The sequence below is a fragment of the Melozone crissalis genome, unplaced genomic scaffold (assembly GCF_028551555.1).
Source record: "Melozone crissalis strain CALT ecotype California unplaced genomic scaffold, PUWL_Pcris_2 ptg000012l_1, whole genome shotgun sequence".
NCBI lineage: Eukaryota > Metazoa > Chordata > Aves > Passeriformes > Passerellidae > Melozone > Melozone crissalis.
The window spans coordinates 263208-283408 of NW_026535790.1; positions in this window are offsets into that span (position 1 = coordinate 263208).

A 20201-nucleotide genomic window follows, 5' to 3' on the forward strand; every position below is an offset into this window, starting at 1 on the left:
CAAATTCAACCAGGCAAGACTGTGAAAATACCAAGCAGGATCTCAGGCTGCTGCTCCCTGTTCAACACTAATGTTACATCAAGGGGGTGTTTGGAAGTTTCTGATAGCACTGTACCCAGTGCTTCAGTGTGCAGAGGATGGGGAAGGGAAAGGGAACAGAAAATAGGGGGAAGGGGAAGGGAAAGGGGAAGGGAAAGGGGAAGGGAAGCAGAAGGGGAAGTCAGGCCTTGTAGGGAAGGCTCAGGAGAGGTTTTGTTTAGTGTTCACAAAACATTAATGAAAGCAACTTTCATTCTGGGTGAAGGCCCCAAGATCCACAAACATAGATTTCTGCATCCCTGAAAGCAACTCCAACTCTTTCTTCATACTCTATTTTATTTAACTTCATTAAAGAACATAAGAAAGCAGATGTGAATTCACTATAAGCAGTGTGATTCTGTATTTGAAATGCTTCAGATGGTTATATTTTTTACAATATTTTGATCAAAACACAGATTTATAAACTTTGCTGTAACGTTTTTAATCATCTGATTTGATGAAGGTTGAAGTACCCTGCTCATTTCTGTGCTGAGGTGGTTTGGCAACAGAAAAGTTTTTTTCTCCCCTGCCTTCTGGACAATGTTAAAAATGGCATCTTTGCCTAAAGGAAATGCCTTTTGCCACAGTCCCCCAAATTAGCACATATCTAGTTACCTTTTGATCTGTAACAATAAACTGCTGGACTTGTGCACTACCTACCTTGTCCCCAACACTCACAGCTGAAGGTCCCCTTAGAGCTCTGTCATCTATCAGGAAATGATGGTTGAGTGGTGCAGCATTGTGCTAATTGCCAAACCTTAAGTGAAGTGGGATCTACTCCGAGGAAGTGTAGGACAGAGAGATCCTGTGTTCCAGCCCTGTATTCCACTAATTCTCATTGCTGTGTTATTGATATCAAAGTGTACTTTGCAGGAAAGGTGATAATGACATTCACAGTGGATATAAACATCACAAGTGCATACAAAAGTGTAAGTTCAGAGTTGGTTTCTTTCTATTAACTTGCATGCAAGGTTTATTAGTTTTTTCATGCATATTAAAACAATGAGTAGACCTTGAACTGAAGGTAAACAAGATTTCCTGAATGAGGTTGTAATATATGTTGGGAAATAATTCATGCTATAAAAGAAAGTATTTTATAAAGATTGTGAAATCCAAAAAAGTCTCTGACCACAAGCAGCCCAAGAGGCAGACGTCTATTCAAATTCCAAAATTCCTGAAGGACAGGAGAACAATCGGCAGTTAATTTATTAATAGATGCACCCAGGCGATGATCACTGTTATCCCGAGAGCCATCGGAAGATGCCTAAGAGCGATCATCGCCCTGTTGCTAATCGATCAGGATAGCCAAAGTCCTCAGAAAGATACATGTGAATACGCGACTTCCCAGGATTCGATCAACTCTGGCTATCAACCAGGAAACGGCGATTGTCCAGCTCTGCACAGTGAAAGAACCAACTATGAATATGCAGAGTTACAAAAGAAACTGGGACTCCTCCGCCTCGGGCACAATAAACTGTATAAAACATCCCCGCTAGAAGGCGGCTCTTGTGAACGGGGAAGGGTCCCGTGCGATAGAGGGGGGATCCAGGTTCACCCAGCGCTGAACCCAGGCTCAACGCCGTCTCTTTGGCTATGGTGGATTTGAGGACCGTATTTTGGTCGCAGAAAAAGATAAATATATCTTTTCGCATTTTTGATAATTTGGCTTTTGATTGATCATTTATAACAAGGCCAAGATGTTCTAACCTGCTGATCTTACACATTTTACTCCCTGCCCTATACAGTATAGAGTGGACAGAAAAAGTAAGCTATGTTATACATAAACTGTAGCCTCTGCTAGGACGGGTATCTCATGTTAAACTAAGAAAGAGCTAAAAAATGTAGTAAAAGATGCAGAAATGCTGGCTGCTTCTAAAATGTTTTGTAGTAGCCCTTCTGCACCCAATAGCGTTCCATCCAGTGAGAGACAGAAAGATGAATGGAGTAGGATAGGAGATAGCCAGTATTACTGTTGTATTACAGCGACCTGATGAAGGTCTCCAAGGTGAGAGAAGGATGAGAATCTTGTTTGATGATCAGAAGGCTGGATTTATTGATATATGATATATAATACATTATAACTATACTAAAAAGAATAAGGAGAGAAGTTGCAGAGGCTGCTAAGCTAAGAATAGCATAGAAAAGAATCTACAAACAAGAGAGTTCTCTGTCACTGTGTTCCAGAGAGCTTGCCCTGTGATTGGCCCTTAATTGTACACATGGAACATGAACCAATCACAGGTGCATCCTATTGCATCCCATAGCAGCTGATAATCATTGTTTACATTCTCTTTCTGGGGCCTCAGCTTCCCAGAAGATGAACAAGTCCCAAAGAAAGGATTTCTATGAAAAAATGTCTGCGACACTGTTGTGTATATATTCAGTACTCACACGCTGCTTTCTTTCCCCTGCCCTGGACTCCAACACCCCTGCCCCACTTTTCCTGCTGTACTCTCAGCTGACAAGCTGCAGGGGCAGACAGGCCTGGCTGAGGAAATTTCTTCAAGCAGGAAGGTGCAGCTGCACACACCTTCACACACCAGTGGCTCAAAAATTTACAGCAACATCCCCATGTATTTCATTGTTTTGTACAAAGCAATATGTCTCGGATTAGAGACAAGTTTAAGAGAAAGCGCTCTGGAATTGATGAAGGTTGAAGTGCTTTCTTCAGTGTTTCCTCTGAAGAAAACGGTTTCAGCAATTTCTTCCCACAAATAAGAAATTAATGTTAATGGATGAAAGCGGTGAAAGACAGCCATTTACTGACAAACCAAGTGTCCACATGGCACAGGGAAAAAAGTGAATAAATACTAGATATTGAATTGTCAGAACCATACCACACCCACACCGGGGGGAAAAAAGGAAAAAAAAAACCCCAACATTTAAAAAAAAGAAAAAAAAAGCCACAAAAACAAACAAACAAACAAACAAAAAAACCCAAGAAATAAGCCACGGCTGATCACATGGTGGGGAAGAGGGAGAAAAATGGCGAAAAATGGTTTTTATCTCAGGGAAGAAAAAAACCAAGTTCACGCAGCAGTTCGGGAAAAAACATATAGGAACCTGGTGCATCTCTGGTCTCCTCTTTCCAGCACGTGAAGCTGGCGGATTTCGGGTCCTTTCGTCCGCTGGGTCGGCTTTCCTGAGGTCTGGGCCGGGACGGACCGGCCGCTCGGCTCACCCGCTTCTCTCGTCGGTAGTCCTCTCTGACCAAACCAAACCGAACAGGTCAGGAGAAAAATAAAGGCCGCCAAGGGATTGTTGCCACAGTCTCCAAGGCCGGGGCAAGGGAAAAACTTTTCTGCCTAGGCTAACAAAAAAAAAAAAAAAAACAACAAGCTGACCAAGCTACTAAGCAACAAAAAGAGCTGATATGATATATTCCACTTGATTGGCCAGTTAATAAAAAATATTTTTCTCACACACCGTTCTTGAGAAGAACAGGAAAACAAGGTGGAAAAACACCACCTGCAGATTGTTTATACTAACAAGTTACCACATTCTTACAGCTTCCTAAAAATTCTCACAAGCCACTGTGAGAAATGATTGTCATTTCTCTCTCCCTGACCAGCTGGCATCCACATATGGCAATAAAGGGTGTAGGACAAGTACCAAAGAGTCAAGTTGCCTTTATTAGACACTCAGCAAAAAGGGAAATGTGACAAGAACAAAGAATATAATTAACTTACAGGTCTGCTTAACTCGGTGCCATAGTAAATCCATAGTAAGTTTGTGTCTGTGCTGAACCTGTGGAAGGGATGGTCTCTAAGCTGGTTGGGATGAACTACAGCAAGTGGAGCAGCAATGCCAGCGAAGGGGATTTATTAATTACATGAAAGAGAGCTCTCACAGCAGCAGGACATCACAGGAAAAAATACACCGAAGCTCACAAACACACACCAACACTCAGACACTGAAGCGCACAAGCACACACCAACATGGGGTTTCCTGCCACTGTGAACACTTCTCCTTCCTGCTATTTGTTCCATGCTTTGGGATTTTCCTCCCTTTCAGCCCTGACGTCAGCAGCACATATCACTGACAAGCCTCTGACAGCAGCAGCAGTGAAGGGAGATCTGGCAGCAGAATATCCCCTGGGGACCCTGCGAGCCTGAGAGGAGACATGGGCTGGTCAGTGAGAACAACACACAGCCATTAGAAGGACATGGCAAAATATGTTGAACTAGTACATAATAACCCTCCTGCTGCCTCTGTTTTCAGAGGAAACACACATTTTATTGCAAAATTAATAAAATAAAATTCCTCTCCTATCTGAAAACATTATCTATACTACAACTGTACTTTAACCTGACTATTCATGACTGAAGAGAATTTTTCTTTTCAAAAAGGTTTAATACATGTCACAAACCAAATCTTGCTGTTTCCTCTCATGTAAAGTAATCACTTGGAAACAGAATGCAAATAATGACATATGCTTCAATAAGTTAAATGTTAAAGGACTGTTTATAACACTTGAGGAATCCCTGAGACTGAGAGCTTGTTGATAGAAAATCCAGATAAACAAGAGGAAGCATATACCAGGAGAGATTGCCTGTTTTCAGATAGAAAATTAAATCTATTAAATCAGAAAAAAAACTGGCACAAGAGGATCAGGGGCAGGAGGATGACTTGATACTACTTCCAGGGACTTTTCTGTAAAATTTACATTAAAATTACAATTCTCTGCATAGGTTGTTATGAGAGGACTAAAACCAGGACTTCCAAGAGCTCTAGAAAATAAAAAAAGTGCTACCATTTTGCAATAAATTTGCAGCCAAGGCAAAATGTTATTATGATATAATGCACAAGTGAAGGAACAAGGTAATAGTTCAAATGAAAATCAGAAGGACTGAGCATCTATAAATTCAAGTTAATTATTAAGATGACTGGGATTTGACAGAGCATAAGAGGCCCAATAACCAGGAACCAGGAGACAATACTAAACTCGTATATACCCTTACAAGGTAGAACCTAAGGTAAATCTTGAGTAAACCAGCTTCTGACAAACATGCTCCAGGATTTACAAGCCATCATGGATCTCCTCCTCAAAAGGTTTCTTCAAGGATGATTTCCATAGATTATGTTCAAAATCTCCGTCTTACTTGTCAGCTAATTTATTTTTCTTAACAAATATTAGTCTTCTTCCTTGAAGCAATAATGGAAGAAGAATGCTAGTCTCTATCTGGTTTGGTCTGGTTCTTGTGCTTTAATTGCTGTGAGTAGATGAGGTTTCTGATGCGCTGTTGGTTCTTCGGTTTTAATTTTTTTGCTCTCCTTCCTCTATTTCCTTGTAAAAGCCCACACCTCATCCCCTCCATAAGGGCTTGTTACTAGATACAGGATGGAAATAGCAACACTGATGGAAAATACTATTGTTCAAGGTTCAGAGTGACATCCCAAATGGCGTCTGGATCATAGGTTTTTAATCAGTCATGTCTATTAGATCTGATTATCTCTCGGGAAGTTCTCACAACAGCACAGACACCAGAGTTGCTGACGTGCGGATTCAGGAAGAAGTATTAAACCTGGCCATGTTGAGAAAATTAATGGATTAAGCACCTGAAATATTTTTATGCGTGTCCCTTTCCTCACTAAAAACAGCCTAGAGATTCTTCTAGACACAGGGTAGCCTGAATCTGTACAAACATTGATGCAACCATTACAAATCTCTCATGAGTATCTGACCTCTCCATCACTATTCCTATATATATCCTATATCCTCATTTTCACTAAGGGCTTAGAAAGCAAACCCACTACCAATCTGTATTCCAGGTCACTTAGGAGCTGGTGCTAAAAAGGAGGAAAAATAGTAAAATTCAAAAATTAAGTTAATTCTACACAAGAAATTCACGCAGCCTGTCATCCAAGGATAGAAAGGAGGGAGGGGGCAATATGTCATAAATGTGAAAAAAATATAATATTTACATAGATATAACATGGAACATTATGCAATATATATAATGATAGATACTCCCATATACACATACGATATATACAGAAAATATTTCTAAAATGTAGATATAGATATAGATGATATTGATAGATATAGCTATAGCTATAGATGATTGTCATGGTTTGAAGCTGGCACAATGCCAGTGCCCCCATGAAAGTAGATGCTGCCTGGTGTCTGCTGTGAGATGTGACCAGGAATAGAGCAAAACAGGCTCCAACTTAGGAATAAAGAAAAAAAAAAACTTTATTAACCTACAACTATATGTAAAAAGAAACACAGAACTCAGAATGAAAACCTTCTAAAAACATTCCTCCTCCCCCATCAAATTTCCAGTACATCACAATAGGACAAAACCTTGGATTCTCAATTCAGTTACCACCCCTCAGATCACCAACTCAGTCCATCTCCACCCTTCAGATAATCAATTCTCAGTTCATCAAGAAGAGAGGAGTCCCTCTTGTGCCATAGGCTTCCTCAGGAAACACAGTTGACTTCTTGTGTTTCCATGTCACACATGGCACCACCTGGAGATCCTTTGCCATGGTGACATTTTCCTTCCATGTCCAGTGCTCTCACCACTGCACATGAACCAGGGCTGCTTCTAGGGTTTCCCTTTTGAAGGATGCTTTGCCCAGTTCCAAAAAGAGCATAGTCTGTCACTTTTGGGACACCTGTCTCCCCCAAATTTCACCCCCTGGGGCCGAGGTGTCTCAAGAACAGAGATCTTTTTCTTCCCTGAAGATGGAGGGCACCACCACCCTCCTCACCCGTTGTCTCTGTTCATGCACTCTGTTACATAACATCACTGCACTCTCTTGGATCCAAGCCATTGCCTCCCCCTAACTGAAGTCTCTGTGTCACAGGAAAAAATGTTTCTGTCCAAGGCTATACAAGAAAAGTCCAGTCAAAGGCCACTCCATCACCTCCTCCCACCTAGGATTCTTCTCAACTTCTCTCAGACATCTTTCACTTGCACAAACTTGCATCACATTAGCCCATTTCCTCCTATTTCATCTTTATCTTCTCATTCAGCTCTAAAAGGATCAGCATTTTGTGAGGTTTCCATCATCCAAGAATATTGGAATATGATCCCAATATTACCAGGTACATTGTGCCTGAGCTTGTCTGACCCTTGCTGCTGGCCAAAGGCAGCAACTGTGGTATTTCACCCCAGAGACACCTTTGGCTGGCTGGAGGTTGCAGCTGGGAGCTGAAACAAGTCCAGGCTTGTAGAAACTCAGTTTTGTCACAGACATCTTTTGTGAAAAATCCTTTCTTTAGGATTTTTCCTCCTTCTGGGAAGCTGAGGCCCCAGAAGAAGAATGTAAACAATGGTTGTCTGCTGCTGTGGAATGTAACAGGTGCACCTGTGATTGGCCCATGTTCCATGTTTACAATTAAGGGCCAATCAAAGACCAAGCTCTCTCTGGGACAGATCAGAGAGAGCTCCTTTTGTTTATTCATTCCTTTTCTATTCTTAGCTTAGCAGCTTCTGAACTTTTGTCTCTATTCCTTTTAGTATAGTCTTAATGTATTATATATCATAAATTAATAAATCCAGCCTTCTGATCATGAGATCAAGATTCTCGTCTGTCTCTTCACCCCTGAGGAACCCTTGCAAGCCCTGTAACACAGTTTACCTCAGGTGGAAGGCTTCAGGCGATGGTGAAGGGGAAAAGAGAGCGGATTCTGTCGGAGGGTTTATATCCAGAGTTTATTCCATGGTCACAGACATCTGAATCTTGCTAACAGCTCCAACAGAATCGTGAGCACATGGCCTGAGTGACTTTTTAAGCTCAGGGACAGGGGGAGGGAAGGGACAGGTGAGCCACCAACCAGGTGGGAGGGGGAGGGTCTCAGGGAACAAGGGACACATAGATCGGCCAATGACCCCCAGGCCTGAATTGCATCCTTTGAACTTGACCAACCACACGATGGCCTTGCTGGAATGCTAAAACTGATTGACAGAACTCACTCAGCAAGGGGGCTAGAGGGAAGGGAGAGGGTATTGCCACACCTGGGAAGGGACTGGGAAGTTTAAAGCAGGAAATTGCAACACACTGCAACACAAGAAAAGGGTTAAAATCTCAGGCTCTGCCTGTCCAGAGCTCCCACGCTGCCCTGCTGTGCACCTTCTCACCGCACCCCCCCCGCTTCTCCTTCTCGGCCATGCTGCCCGCACAAGATATCAAATGTTAAGGTGGTACAAGCACAGGCACAGGCTCTCTCTCTCTCTGGGGGGGCTGCCCGATGCCTGTCAGTGCTCCTCCACCCTTCCATCCTCAGGGCCCTTCACCTCCCCTCTCTGTCCAGGGCCCGGCTCCCCTCACCCGGCCCCATGGCTTCCCCTCCCACACCCAGCCCGCAGCCGGGCAGGGCAGCTCTGAACCTTTCACCACCTGAACCAAGAGAGCTTCTCCTGGGCGTTCTCTGCTTTAACTCCCTGTGTTCTCAGAGGCGTATCCATGTCCTCAGTGGCCACACCAGGTGCCAATATTCAAATCTGAGCACCTATTGGTTTGACCACAGCATCCCAAAAAACTCACTTCCTTTTTAAACCGGGACACTCCACCCTTCTCCTCTGAGAACACACAATTCCAAAACTATTATAAAAATTACATGAAACACACTTCTACTTATATCGCTAGATTTTCACTATCAATCCACCTTAAACTAATACATGCTTTGCTCTTATACCTCTTTGATCCCACGTCACAGTTGTATCTTATCACTTGCCCAAAATTTGATTCCTGGTCATGGGAACCAAAAATGTCGTGGTTGGACGCTGGCACAATGCCAGTTTCCCCATGAAAATATATGCTCCCTGGTGCCTGCTGTGAGATGTGATCATTTCGCATCATGTTCAGCAAGTAAGCTGGGGAGGAGGTTTTTCTAAGGTATCCATTGCCTGGGACCGGTTGGACATAAGTCTGTTGATGATCAGTGATTGCTTGTGCACCACTTGGTGTGGGTTTTCCCTTCATTTTTGTTTCCTTTCACTTATTTATATTCTGCAGCACAACCTACAAGTTTTGTGGGTTTTTTTCCTCACGTTTGCCCTCTTGCCCTTTGCCTTGGTTTGGAAAAGACAGGTGTCTGCTAAGGAAGGCAGGAGCCTCTCTTGAAATGGAAAATGTCAACCACCTCCCTCTGAATTGTTATAATTTTGAAATTAAGGGGCTCTCAGGCAAGGATATGGGAGTAGGAATAACAGTTCTGTATTAGGGAAAATAAAAATAAAAATGCAGTAATACAGAACAACACTGACAAGAGTCAGAACAGGACCTGGCACCCTGTGGTGTTGGCACCATCCAGGGTGGTGGCACAGTCCCATTCAGTGGTGGCTGCAGCCCTCCTGCAGTGCCAGCTGTGGTTCTGTTGGAGCAGGGATCCTGGAGAAGGGGAGAGTTTTCCTCTGAAGGTCCAGGGATGCTGTAGATGACTCTGGTCTTCCTCTGGGAATCCAGTGGGAAAAAATGCTGCTCCTCTGGGAATCCAGTGGGAAAAGGCTGCTGTGGTTTTCCAAATGTCAGATTCTATCCAGGTGGGAATGCTTGGCTCCTCCCCCTGGGAGGAGCATCTCCCAATGGGATGATGGAATCATTTTATCAGCCATGCAGTGAGACTCAATGGCCCATTAACAGAAGATATCTCCTGGAGGCAGGGTGGGTCTGGAAGAGGTAAAGAAAACTGCCCCACCTGGTTTTAACAGGTGGCCCAGTTAACAGAAGATAACTGCTCCACCTCTGAAGATGGCAATAAAATACACACCCCCAGCCACATCTTGCATTTGCAACTTAAGACACCCTTCCAGTTCTCATCTCCATCCCACTGGGATGCATGAGCAGGTGACTGCATGTCAGGGGCTCTGTCTGCCCAGCACAGCTGGGTAAGGACATGGGTTGGCAGCATGAAGCATCCTCCTCACATAAGACAAAAATGCTGTTTCTGCATCCTCCATACCTGCAGATCAAGGAAGGGGGAAATCATAGGGTAGGGCAAAATAAAAACTACACGACTGCAGAACTGATGTCTAAAGCAACAGCATTTATAAAAATAGACTTTTAGGATTCTTTGTAGATTGACTCTTCACAAATCAGTTACTCCTAAAATTATTCTTGAACTATTTTCAGTAGATATTATTCAAAAACTTTTGTTTAACATCACATTTCCTTCTGTGTGTGAATCTTTGATCCACTGACACGAGTGGGAAGAAACTCCTGAGTTCGCAAACCTGCTGCCAGCCAGGAGGGACAGACTGCCATGTCATAATCTTGCTCATGTATTTCCCAAGGTCTGTTTAAGACCAGGTAATGCACTGGTCTGCAAAGATGTCATTGAGGGTTTGCCTTATTGATGGCTCTTTATGCCTCATTTGGCTAGGAAATCCTCTTGAAATGGAAAGAGAAATATACTTGCCCTTTCAATCATATATGGGCTTGGAGTGTGGAATGCATTGTTTTCCCTTGTCATTGGCATGCTCCTGTGATAATGAAGAACCTCTAATTAACACTTGGCTGGTTTCTATCAATTCATTCATGCTATTCCTTCAGAGAGCTCTTCTCTGTGTCTTAAATAAAGTGGTGGGAGGCTCCAGGTCGAGCTGGGCTCCCTGTACCCAGGGCCCGACTGGGGCTCGGTGGGACCCACAGGAGGGACATGATGGGAGGGTGAGGAGGATCCCCTCTACCTCAGCCTCCTACAGGTTTGCCATACTGCTCTTCAACCACCTTCTCACCTTTGGCTCCTGCTTTGACATCCCCAGTGTCCTACAGCAGCATTTCCAGGGCATGAATGCCAAGGGTTGGTTTTGGGGGTACGTGTTTGGCCTCTGTCCAGGCCATGTGAAAAGGGCTGAACCAGCAAAACAGAGGCATTGGCAGTGGAGTTTCCAAACCTTTTCCTGTGGTGTCGCTACCAGAGTCACGTTCCAGGGTTTTACCTCTCAGATGCTGGGGGTGAGTGGTTGTTACAGGCATATCCACTGTGGAGATGCATGAGCCAGGGCAAGCTGGGAGGGGTTTGAGCTTTCTCTGCTGCCAGGATAACTGAGAATGTAACACCTGCCCTTGCTCAATGGTTGTCAGCTCCCCATCTCCACACTAAAAAATGCCAATCAGGACTTTGCACCACTGCATGTAGGAGACCCATAGCATTGACCATAATTATCTGCCCTGGGCTGGGAGACAGTGGTCAAGAAGAGGCCCTGGAGGTAGGGCACAAGAAAAGCTTTCCTGAGTCTCCAGATACAAACCTCCTGGTACTGCAAGGCATCACTTCACGTTTGCTGACCCAGAGACAGAGATGTGCAGGGGGATTGAAGGATGACTCTATCTTGTAAAAACTAGTTACAGCCTCAGATGATGGAAAATGCTATTGTTCAAGGTTCAAACCCACATTCTTGCAGATTGTTGGGATTTCTGCAGAGATGCCAGAGTGCCAAAGCTTAGTTTCTGAACGCCTGACAAATTCTTGTTTGACTCATTTTCCTGTCATGTCTGCATTTAGTTCCATGTCTCCTGAGAGGATTTGCCTCACATGTGCTGTCTTCTGGCAGGTCAGTGTCTGTAGATGGAAAGTCACCATCCTATTCTCTGTGTGTCTCAGTAGCCAGGGCAAAATAACTACAGCTTGCAAGTTGGTTGTTTTTTCTTTTTAATTTGAATGAAGTCAATCCTTAATATTCAGATAGTGAACTCCAGGCTAAATTAGGTGCAGTTTGTTATTGCAAACATGAGCTTGACCCCTGAAAAATAGGTCAGCATTATGTCACATTTTGTAACCTAGGTAAGTTTATGGAGTAGTAAAACTAAGCCATATTTTTCTGTTACTTGTACTGTGCAAACAGAATTTTTATCTGTTGACACTTTCGACATATTTTTACTTTAGTGAGTTTAGCCTCTCCCTGTCACACACCAGTAGTTGGAGCAGATGAGATGAATACTTGCAGTGAAATACTTCATTCTAGAGAGCTGCTTCCTTGCATCCTCAGATATTTCCGCTGCAGCAGATCTGAAGGGTTATGAATACAATGGCCATATAAAAAACACCTAATTAAAATCATATTTCTCTTGTGCTTATTTGAGATGTTTAGCTTGTGCCTGCTGGTATGAAGACCCAGAGCTCATCTTTTAATGCAGATGGATTTTCAGTAGTTGGAAGATCATAGCGGGGGTTTTCCTGATCATATGGTGTTGAGGAGATGTTACTTTTCAGTAGCTATGTTGGTTTTGAATAGAATGGTTTTTTTGGTAGTTTTTTTTTTGGGGAGGGGGGGCACAGAGGTGGCTTCTGCTGGAAGTTTCCACCATGCCTGGCAGAGCCAATCCCTGATGGCTCTGAAGATGGACATGCTGCTGGCCAAGGCTGGGCCAATGCGAGACGATGATAATGGCTCTGTGATAACAAATCTTTAGGTATTTAGGAAAAAAAAAATCCAAACAAAGTGGGGCACAGTTTTCTAGCCAGAGAAGAGGAGGAGGTGAGAACATGTGAGGGGAACACCAAGGTCAGTTGAGAAGGAGGGGAAAGGAGGTGCTCCAGGTGCTGGAGCTGAGATTCCTCTGCAGGCAGTGGTGAAGCAGATTGTTCCCTGCAGCCTGTGGGGGTCCATGGGGATGCAGATCCACCCACAGCCTGTGGGGGTCTGTGGGGATGCAGAGATCCACCCACAGCCCGTGGGGTCCATGGGGATGCAGATCCACCCACAGCCCGTGGGGTCCATGGGGATGCAGATCCACCCACAGCCCGTGTGGGAGGTGCCCAGGCCAGAGCAGGGGGGTACTGGTGGAGGCTGTGAGCCCCTTGCAGACCTGGTGGAGAGAGGGGGCCCTTGCGTCCAGGCTGGAGCAGCCTGTCCTTGGAGGAGTGCACCCCGTGGAAGAGTGACCCACGCTGCAGCAGCTTGGGGAGCACTGTGTGTCTGTGGGAGGGGCTCATGTTGCAGAGGGCTGCAGGGAGCTGCTGCTTGGAACCACAGGGATTGGAACCACACTGCAGAAGTTCATGGAGAACTGACTCATGTGGGAGGGACCCCACAGCATTGCAGGGGAAGGACCCCTCTCCCTGAGCAGTGGAAGAAAACCTGGGCTGATGAACTGACCAAACCCTCCAGGCCCTGTCTCGTTGCACTGTTGGCAGGAAGGAGGGAGGGGTTGGGGGAAAAGGTGTTTTTAAGGGCTTAATTTACTTCTAATTTTCCTGCTCTGGTCTTGTTAATTATAAATTCATTCTATATCTCTAAGTTGAGCCTGTTTTGCTTTTGGAGTGTTTTTTTCCCCAGTCCTTAACTCATGAAGCCTTCATTACATTTTTCTCTCCTCTGCCCAGCTGGGGCAGGGGAGGGTGAGTGAGCGACTTTGGTGGGTGCCTGGCATTTGGCCAGCATCAAACAACAACAGTAGTTAACGCTATTAAATCATGCCAAGTCTACCAGTTTCCTACTCTTCAGCAAATGCTATAGAACTATGAATTAATGCAGACTAAGTTTCATATTTACATGTTGCTTAAAACTTTATACTATGTAACAAGGAGTCAGATCAAGGTGAACTATAGCCAAGAAACTAAGGGATCAGATAAAGCCGATGGTGGAGTTTCCTGGCTTTGCTTCCGGACTGAAATGTGCATAAAAGTGCTGAGCTACTGCTGCCACTGCCACAAGAAGGGAAAGGGAAGCTGCGCTGTGCCATTGGCCAGTCACCTCCCATTTGACAAGGGCTGGCTTTCAGGGAGAAGACACAAGCCCCCTAATGGCTGATTGGTCATGGAAGTGGGAACTGAGCAGACGAAATAGAAATCTAGCAGGGAAGAACTTCATTTTTAAAGACATACATGAGTTTTTGTCTGTATCTGCACCTCACAAATGCTTTGTGATTTGTGTTATGAACAAAATTTCGGGTAATATTTTTTTTGAGAGAAAAAGTTACAAAAAAGCAGCCAGACCACGAGTAGCTGCTGAAGTTCTTCGTGTTTTGTTATTGTAATCACGAGTCGTTGTAGCTAATCGCTCCTTTTGTATCAGCAGAGCCTCGCCCGAGGCTAAGGTGTACCTTTCCCACAAGGGTGGGAACCTTCCCGAACAGTAGAAGAGACCTGAGAAGGTGAGGGGGGCTATGCAAAGTGACTCCAAGACCACAATGCAGCATGGGTCCCCCGGTGTACAGAGAAGACCCCAAAACGACGAGCCACCTAAGAGTTGAGAGACTGGAGTGATGTCTGGACGTGAGGAGCCGAGTGCTGAGCCTGCAGAGATGCGGAACACCTTCAGAGCCTCTCGCCCTGACCAAGAGAGACGACCCCGGCGGTGAGACCAGGCCGACTGAGCCGGCAAAAGTACCATCTGACGGGATCAGCAGGCCCTAAAGGCTCCCACGAGGACGTGATCCCCAGCTCTGCCCCTTGTGGACAGAGCTGTGCATATCCTCCTCCTCTGAGTCGCCTTGGGAGAGACGACGGATGCTGCAGATCCGTCGAGCCGCCCAATCCTGAGCTGATCACTTTTAATAAAGGCATTAAAAAGGAGAAGAAGTCTCCTGGCCTTGTTTATTTCAGCTGGGGGCGCTCGTCCGGAATAGCCACGCCGCAAGAAGACTCAGGACTGGCCATCTTGGATCTTCAGGGGACAGCTGGCTACCAGGACCAGAGAGATCGGCTCAGGACAGCGACGCAGAGGAGCACCGGAGCACCGGACTGGTGAGAAACTCGGTGGCGGGAGTGGGAGACGTGCGCAAGTGTGTGAGTGAGACGAGGGCCGGCAGCCGGACCTTCGAAGCGAGTGGGACCCCTCAGTACCGCATTTCCTGACTCCTGCGAAGGGGCAGGCTGGAAACAGGGGAAAGCGAGTGGACTTAGTGTGAGTGAAGTCGTCTCCCAAGGGGGAATAAAGGGCCCCCCACTCCGGGCGTGCGGAGTGAATTACTGTGTATGAGTGGCACGCACCCCAAAGTCCTGACAGAGGAAGGTCAGGCACTTTTGTAAGTCTCGAGAAGGATTCGCGTAAGATTTGTCAGTCCGAGAAGGATTCGGGTGTTTTCGCAAGCCCTGCAGGCAAAGTAAGTCCTGACAAAGGGAGTCAGGCACAAACCCCAGCGAAGGAGGCTGTGGTTTGCTTTTAAGTCCTGATACGGTGAAGCCTAAAAATTGGCGAGTTAGGCAAACTAAAAATCAGGCAGTTGTTTTTCCTGACTGAGGGAGTCAGGCACGACCCGGATTCTTGGCCGAGGCATCGTGTGTTCAAGTCCCGATAGATATAAGACCTGACGAAAGTTGGACAATCAAGAGATTGGGCAGTTGTTTCAGTATAAAGTCCTGAGCATCAGGCAGAAATTTGAAGTTCCGTGGAGGAGGCTGAAGCTCCTCAAACAAGGTTTTTTTGAAATTAACGGTCAGTTGAGGCACCTTTGAGACCTTGTTATTGAGACCTGAAAAATGAGATGTTGTAGTAGTAAAAAGACCGGCAAGAGACTGAGAGACATACCTCCCGGTAGTCCCTTAGGAGAACTGTTAGTGAAATGGGATTCTATAGAGGCCACGGAGGGATTAGATAAAGTGAAAATGATCCATTATTGTATGGTAGTGTGGCCAGAATTAGAACTGCAAGGGGGATGGCCTTGGTGTGGGACAAAGGATAAGTGGATGTGCCAACAATTAAATAATTATCTGACAGCTCGAGGAGATACTGATCCTGAGCAATTACTGTATATATCTTACTGGGTAAAGAGCGCTATTGGGGATGAAGGGGTGCGAATTTGTAAGGTACAGAGGAAGAAAGAAGGGAATGAAGGAGGGGATGATAGAACTAGTAAAAGATGGGACCCCCTGGATTATCTGCCTCCTTCTGCCCCTCCACTTTATAATCCTCTCCTTCAGGCACCTCAAATGGCAGGTCCGGTTCTTCCCCCGGCTGCCATCTCATTACCACCTGCTCAAATTCCTCCTTCTACCTCTTCAGCTTCTGCTATGGTAAACCCAGTATCTCCTCCAACCACTCCCTCACCGCCCCCTTCAGCTCCTCCAGATCCTCCTGAATCACCACAAGCGCCTACTCCACCTGCTGTATTCTCCACCCCTTCTCCAGCTCCGCTTAATATTCACTCAGGCTCTTCTCCCCCTCCTATTGCTGTCCCTATACCTCCTCCTAGTTGGGACACAAATGCCTCCTCGCCCAGTAAACAGCTATCAGCAAATACACCTGCTGATAGCCAGAACGTTCAGGGTAACCCAGATATCCCACAAAGTAGTTTGGCATCTGAAGATGGGCCGTACTGTAGCACCAGATCCAAGACCTCCAAGGCGGAGAGACTCTTTCCCCTCAGAGAGGTTCCTATGGGAGGAGTAGCGGGAGGTGTCGGCTTTGTGAATGCTCCCCTAACTGCTTCTGAGGTGAGAGGATTCAAGAAAGAGTTGGGGCATTTAGTTGAGGACCCAGTGGGCATAGCCAACCAAGTGGATCAATTTCTAGGTCCAAATATCTACACTTGGGGGGAGATGAATTCCATCCTGAGTATATTATTTTCCCCAGAAGAGGTCCAGATGATAAGGGCGGCTGGCATAAGAATTTGGGAGAAAGATAACAGTCCAGGACCCCAGGTGCCAACAGGTGAACAGAAATTGCCACTAACGGAGCCCAGCTGGAACCCTAACCAGGAGGAGGGGAGGAAGGCCATGAGGGAATATAGGTCTTTGATAATACGGGGGATCAAAGAGTCAGTTCCCAAAGGAACTAACACCCAATTGGCATTTGAGGGTGCACAAGAGAAGGATGAAGCTCCTGCTGCATGGCTAAATCGCCTAAGGCGGAACTTCCAGTTGTACTCTAGAATAGACCCAGGCACCCCAGAAGGTCAAATGCTGCTAAAAGTCCAATTTGTTACCAAATCTTGGCCTGATATAAGGAGAAAACTGGAGAAGATGGAAGATTGGCAAGAGAAGGACATAAATGAATTGTTAAAAGAGGCATTGAAGGTGTATTTAAGGAGGGAGGAAGAAAAAGCAAAGGCCAAGGCTAAGATCATGGTTGCTGTAGCTAGAGAAAGTGCAGGGTGGGTGGGTCCACCACCAAGAGGAGGCAAGGATAGGTCAGTACTGTCAAGTGCAAGAGGGATGGAGAAACCTCAAGGCTCTTTGAGAGAACGACATTGCTATTACTGTGGAGAGCCAGGACACGTCAGGAGGTTTTGTAGAAAGCTTAGTCTCGATGCGGCAATAGCCAGGGAACAAGATAATTTAGGGAAGATCCTTAGAAGTGACGATTAGAAAGTCAGGGGCTTTACAAAAATCGGGGACCCAATGCAACATCTAAAAGAGCCCTTGGTAAACTTTGAGGTGGGCCCCCTAAATGAAAAATTTGAATTTTTGAGTAGATACAGGAGCAGGTAAGTCCTGTCTCAACAAAGTACTAAGAAGTATAGTATAGAATAGTGAAAAACATCTGAAGTTAGACAAAAACCAGCTAGGTAGAAAGGATATCCAATAGCACCAAAACTGGCCAGTAATACTTAACGTGTAATAAATTATGTGAAAGTAAAAGGTACCTTATTGTTTTGTGTGTGTGAGAGTGAGTCACGAAGTCAGCCTCAACTTCCCGGGCAGGTGGGAAGGGGGCAGTGCAAGTGTGTGTATGTGTGACCTGCAAACCAGGCTTGTGTCCCCCGGGTGGGTGGGGGCTGTGGCCAAAGAGTGTGTGTGACCTGCAAACCAGACTAGTGCTCCCCAGGTGTGTGAGGGAGCCATAGCTGTAGCTGGAGCGTGAGTGACACACAGACAGCCTCACAGGTGAATGTGCACCAGAGGCAACCAGAGTCAGGGCCCTTCCAAGAGGCCCAGGGATACTGAGACCTGTGGGCCAACCCCAGGGTGAAGGGGGCTACAGGGACCCGTGATTTTCTAGCAATAATGATCCAGTTTGTGTCTTCAGGGTGTGAAAGAATGTGTGAGAGTGAATATAGACAAATTAGAATAGAAGTAATGTAGATTGTGCATTATAAGTTTTACCACATTTCCTTAGAGGGAAGTGTATTGTGTAGAAGAATGGGGTAAGAAAAAAAACCCCAAAAATTTAAGTGTAAGGAGTTGAAAGAAATATTTAGGCTCTAAGTGAAAGTAAGAAACAGAAGCAAGAGATAAATAAGATCTTGGAAAATAGAACAGAAAACCAGTGAATTAAATACACAGAGATATAGGAGAATAAAAGTACTTTGGGAGTTAAGTTAGCTGAGAAATACAACTCCTTGCAAAATACAGAGTATGCAGAAGTTGATGAGAGAAACATGCAAGCTATGGAAAAAGAAATTAACCAATAACATTAGACAGAGAAACTGAGTTTTGATAAAATCATTAAATAGCAGACCATTAATGCCTGTGTTTGAAAGCCTGTTTCAGGTACTCTTCATTACTAATTCAACGGTGCAGACCAAAAGAAAAAGGTTGGACTCACATCGCTCTCACCCCCTGGCATTGGACCAGGATTCAACATCAGGTTTTTTTCCCTCTGGCATTCTGGCATTGGACTGGACTCCATCCCTTTCTCCTTCTGGCATTGGGCCAGACTCCCAGTTTTTCCCTCTGGCATTGGGGCAGAGTCCACACCACTCACCTCTGGGCACTGGATAAGGATTCATCTGCTTCACAAGTTAAATCACCTGAGTATACTGTGGTAAAAGGACCAAAGGATTTAAAGTTGACTCTCAGAAGGAAGAGTCAAATAGACTGAACTGTGTGGAAAAAATTAGTATCAGAGTTCTAATATTGCTTAAAATGTTTCAAAACTGTTCTGTGTAAACTATGCTGGTAAAAAGTTTAAGACTGTAAATAAGAAATTCTGGTTAAGCTCCTTAATTTAATTCTAAAGACTCCAGGTTAATCCTCTGCAGAGCACTCCCCTGGGAGGGGAAACCAAAATTGGTAGGGAACAGACCAAGAGGAGTTTAACCAGAAAAGTGGGCAGAAGAGACTCTAAAGAGCTTGGAAGCTTCTCCTCAGTAAAATTCCCCAAGAGGCAAGGCCGGGTGGGCAGATTGTGCAAGATGACCCATACCGGACTCTTGGGAAGGGTAGTACTGATGGCTCTGATTGCTGGTGGTGCTCTGGGAAGCCCAGCTGAGCCATGCTGTGAGTGCTACCGACCCCTCTATGAGGAGGAAGTGAGCTCCTTGTCCAGAGTCCACATCAGTTCTGACCCTGATCGTTTTAACCCCTCCCAATTGGTCCTTTATCAGAAAAATAAGAGAGTGTATTGGAGAGCATACAATACTGCCACTTTTAGGCAGCCACTCCTAGGAGAGTGTACTATAGGGGAAGCCTGGTTGTGCTTTGAATGTGATGCTGCTGAAACAAGTTCAGCAGATCTAGTAAAAAGCAAAGAAATGGTGAAAATGGTAAGAAAAATTGTTTGTTACAAGTATTTATATAAGTGTACTGGAAAGGAGATTAACCCCTTTTGGAACACATTTCAGGGGAGCCCAAAACCCCTAGGTTTGATCTCGTCTGGCAACTGCATTGCTAGAGTGATAAAACCAATTTTCTTATTACCCAAAGAAACTGGATCAAGTTTGGGAGTTCCTATATAAGAACAAACTCCTACACTTGATCCCAGTGGGTGGGAGAACCTGGAGATTTTCAAAAAGGATGTGTGGGAAAAGGTAGTTTTTCTCACTGTGTGTGTACTTAGAGGATTGCTTTTTTTACTATGCTTATTTATCTGTTTTAGTAGAATAGTACTTGCCGTGCAGACCAACCTGAAGAAACCAAGGAAAGTAACAAGGTTAAGTAACCAGGATTACCAAAGTGCACAAGAGATTTATAGTAGATTCAAAACAAAAAATTGTGAGTTGATGCGAGCTTAGAATTTAAGCTCGATCAAAGAAAAAGAGGGGGGACTGTTATGAACAAAATTTCGGGTAATATTTTTTTTGAGAGAAAAAGTTACAAAAAAGCAGCCAGACCACGAGTAGCTGCTGAAGTTCTTCGTGTTTTGTTATTGTAATCACGAGTCGTTGTAGCTAATCGCTCCTTTTGTATCAGCAGAGCCTCGCCCGAGGCTAAGTTGTACCTTTCCCACAAGGGTGGGAACCTTCCCGAACAGTAGAAGAGACCTGAGAAGGTGAGGGGGGCTATGCAAAGTGACTCCAAGACCACAATGCAGCATGGGTCCCCCGGTGTACAGAGAAGACCC